Genomic DNA, 4,436 nt, shown 5'->3' with positions numbered 1-4,436 from the left:
GATTCTAAATTGGTCGATTTATTTTTTTTTAATTAAATTTAATTTTTTCCCTCAACACTATTAACAACTGCTATGAAACCAAGACATCTTTCGCAATAAGAAAAGTAAATCAGTGTACAAAATTGAGTAAATCAAGAAATTTTAAAGAAATCACTTTAAAAATTTAGGGAAAATCAGAAGGAATCATGATTAAACCACAGGAAACCATCTGGTGTACAAAATTTCGGGTACGGTTTACACCTCGATATTACCTAAGAAATGGAAATAATACAACCTGAATTTCTCTTTATTATTTAAGTTTTGTATAACATAGTTGTTGTGAATAAGTGGCTATAAAAAGTCCACCAAACTTCGATGCGCTACAATTCCCAGATTTAGATGCCTTAAATTTTGTGAAACGAAGGTCAGTGTAAGCAGAGCAGTTTTAAATTCCTTCCCATTAGGGCGGAATCTAATAATACAGAATGAATTTTCAAGGAAGTATTGTTTAAATCTACCTGAAATACTTAATGAAAATTTTGTATCTTAGAAATTTCTCTTTCAAGTTGATACCTACCACATTACATTTCTTAAACAATTTTTGTTTGAATGAGTTTCCAGTATCCTCACACAGACGTGCTTCGTAATGTGGACGACTTTGAACAGTCTGGAGGCTCGTTTGTTTAATGTTTATGGTGTCGATTTATTATTTACGTGATTGAAGCACAGGTTTGAAAGTTCCATGGAATCTGTTCATAACCAATAACCACCAGAATCACTGTACTCTTTACCAATTTTTCAAAAGTGAGAGAATCTTGACAGTTTTGACGTATGTTCAAAATTACTGACAATTTGACGAACCTTTAAAATTACAGCGTTATTACAAAAAATGTCGAGCCTTGGAAAACTAAACTGCCTGTATAAATACATTCTCGATTTAAATCTATCATCTAATGTGACCTTTAACTAATATCTCTTTTGAGCATCCCCTTTAGCAATTTCATTTAGTGAAGATTAAACGTAGAAACAGAGACAAAACGCACTTACTAAGGCTTTTCAATGCTAGGCATTTTATGTAAATAATGCGGTATATGTCGAATTTCGATAGTTGCGCCCTCTCTAGAGTGTATAATCGTTATTGTTGCCCTGTCAAGGTCCGTGTCGCTACTTTAGTATTCGGAAGTAAAATTACCGTTGGGGGCGCCACTGAGCTAGGTCGAAAACAGTAACCATAAATGGCGGGAAAATGTTTATTCGGATATTTTGAGCGTTGTACGAATTTTGGGGCTTCACAATTATTGCATTGCCTATGCGGAATGATTATTGCATCTTTGATGCAAGAAACTTATGTTGACAAATGAGAGATGACGAGGAAAACACGAATAACGAATGACTGTTTGGTTCACTTTCTTTACTGGAAAATTATTACAAAGACATTGAAAAGCCTACCTTTTGGCATAATTTACGTTTAAATGTATCAGCAGTTGTTAATCTTTATTGTAGTTTTGTAGATTTACCGCAGCATTTCATGATTTTTTCAGTGGAAAATTCTAACCTCACACACTTCACTAATTTATTGGTTTCTTGAGCCAAACTTTGTGTTCGCTGTGATCCATTACTTATAATCTTTAATTAGACAACTGTTTGATAACACTTTTTAATCAAAATTTAAATATTTTTCACTTTTTATCCACTTTCAAGTTCCAACAATAAACACTTTATAACACGAAAAACTACAGAACCAAAGTCAACGCTAGTATTTACCACCAAGTACTTTTAAAGTATTTCTTTCTATTGTAAGTAATTAACACTATACACGCAAAATTGTTGAACAATTCATTAAATGTCTGTTAAATGTGGCATTACGAAAATTTCTTTACTGTTTTCGACATAGTTCAAAAGTCATCACCAGAGGGCGTCTAGTTAATTTTATTTCCGAATATCTACTGGCTTTGATCACAACTAACACGCAGCGCCATCTCGGCATCGCGCATTCAATTCGCGAATACAATAGCAAAGTTCGACAACCTCGCATTTGAATAGTTATACATTTTTATTCATGCAGTGTTGACATCTGGAGAAAATTTGAAATTCAAAATGCTAGACACGTTTCGAAATAGGCGAGCAGGCGAGAGATCGGGCTTCCTTCGCCAAGGGACTCCAAATTTGACAAAAAAATTGTAACCAACTCCATTTAGGCTAAAGTCGCTAAAAAATGAAATCCAGAGTTATTTTACAATAGTATGTTATTATACGAGTTTTACAACACGTCCTATTGTGGCATGAATGGTTTTGGAGCACAACGAAGGAGTGTAATATACTATTTTTTCTACTTTCTATTTTTGTTGTTCGTTTTTGTTTTGTTTAATTTATCAAAATCTGTTCTATTTCCTCTTAGTTTTGTTAATAATTCGGGCTTTATCAATAAACGATTTGACGCTTTTGATAAATCACACAGTAGATTAAGTGATAACTGATGACACCCAGACCAGCACTGCCAATACAACTCCTAAAAATTTTCTAAAAGGAGTTGCACAAAAGTTCTTTTTATGAAACTATTTCGATTTCATCACAATGAACAATTTGTGAAACCAAAGTAGAAATTTTTTTTTGGAATTCACAGGACGCAGTCAAACTGCAGAATTTGGAAAATACAGGCTGTTTTTTAGGGCCTACATTACGTACGTTTTAACTTCTAATATAGGTAGAGCTTTAAAATTTTGTATACGATCCAAATCGACCATTCTGAGTTCAAATAAATTATTTTCAAGGTGGCTGAACTTCTGGAACTACGAGAAATTGGCGCCAACTTTGAAATTTTAAATGGTGATCACCTATTTTTATTGCATTCATGAATTCGCCTTTTGGAACTGAGTAAAATGTACCCTAATTCTTAGTACTTATCTGTCTTAATTTTTGAAGTACGTCAATTTTTTTGATAAAATTTTTATTTGCAAAGGTTCATTTAAAATATCACAGCCCTTTACAGTACTTTAAAATAAGTGAATATTTTTTTTGCATTTGATAAATAACCAAAGGCTCGAAAGGTCTTCTGAAATCTTTACGATTGTCAACTGTCAAATTGCAAGGCTACTATGATATTTTGAAAATGATAAATAAAAAACGATTATAACATAGTATTTTCAAATGGAATGACCCTGTTTTTTCAAAGGCAATCAAAAGAACATCAATTTTTATGCAGACTTTTATTAACATCTTCTATATCTATTTCTTACGGTTTTTGAAATAACTGCAAAAAAACGTATTCAAGGTCATTATTTTCATTTTTAATCAAGTAAACTTTCGAAAAATACGATAAAATTGTGCCAATGATTAACAGAAATTTTAGAATTGTCCCCCATTTTCACTCAAAAGATTCAAAATTCGATGGCAAACTGACTGAGTTTCTTTACATAATTGACTAAGTTAGCATAAACCAAAATTAAAATTTGCTGCTAGTTCGATATTAAACCAGCTAAAAACTAAATAAAGTATTAAAATTTGACAATTGTTGGCCATTTTTCAAGGTCTACTTGATTAACTATAAAAATTACAAAGTAAAATCCGTTTTTTGGGATTTTTTTCAAAAACTGTAAGAGATAGGTATAAGACGTGTTGGCCATTTTTCAAGGTCTACTTGATTAACTATAAAAATTACAAAGTAAAATCCGTTTTTTGGGATTTTTTTCAAAAACTGTAAGAGATAGGTATAAGACGTGTCGATAAAATTCACCATAAATATTATTGTTCTTTCGATTGCCGTTAAAAAAATAAGGTCGATCCATTTGAAAAAATGAGTTATAGCCGATTTTTGATAACTATTTTGAAAAAAATCATACTAGCCATGAATTTTGACAGTTGACAGTTTTGAAAATTTTAGAAGGCTCTTCGAAACTTCGGTTATCGAATGCAAAAAAATACCCATCGCAAAGGGTCCAAAGGCTATATTTTAAATAAACCCTTGCAAATAAAAATTTTAACAAGAAACTGACATTATGTCCAAAACTATGGCAGATAACTACCAACAACTTTTTAATACAGGGTGTATCAGAACTCACTCCCCACCGGAGAGGTGCTAGTGGTAACAGCAATAGAGATGGCAAAAATGCAAAAAAATGTAGGTCTTTTATTCTTAGATTTCGAGATAGAGAGGTCTCAAAATGACCAATCCCAGAAGCTCTCTCCCAGGTGTACTGCACACAGTAGATGCGTTACTAAGGAATAAAAAATAATTCAGGTGCCCACTTTTATTGTCCGTTCTACCTATTTTTGTTTCCTAGCAACGTGTTTTGTTCCCCTAATCCTCCAGAAAAAGGCCTTTTGTGATTGGGTATTTTCAAACGTTCTTATCTACCAAACGCAAATTTTTTTGTAAAGGAACTTTAGCTTCAGAATTGCCTAAACTATACGCACATTTCCGGTGGGGAGTGAGTTTTGATACAGGCTGTATAGGCCCT

At 32.6% G+C, this 4,436-nt stretch overlaps 1 long non-coding RNA gene across 1 annotated transcript; it reads right to left on the bottom strand.

The window, feature by feature from the left end:
• Nucleotides 1–268: 268 nt before the first annotated feature.
• LOC107397959 (uncharacterized) lies at nt 269–1,531 on the bottom strand. Its single transcript, XR_001574961.2, has 2 exons — nt 557–1,531; nt 269–505 (listed from the first exon to the last, which is right to left on the bottom strand). It is a non-coding gene; the product is annotated as an uncharacterized LOC107397959 (long non-coding RNA).
• Between the last annotated feature and the right edge of the window lie 2,905 nt (nt 1,532–4,436).

Source organism: Tribolium castaneum, chromosome 1 (genome assembly GCF_031307605.1).
Source record: "Tribolium castaneum strain GA2 chromosome 1, icTriCast1.1, whole genome shotgun sequence".
NCBI lineage: Eukaryota > Metazoa > Arthropoda > Insecta > Coleoptera > Tenebrionidae > Tribolium > Tribolium castaneum.
This window is presented reverse-complemented; position numbering and strand designations above follow the sequence as displayed.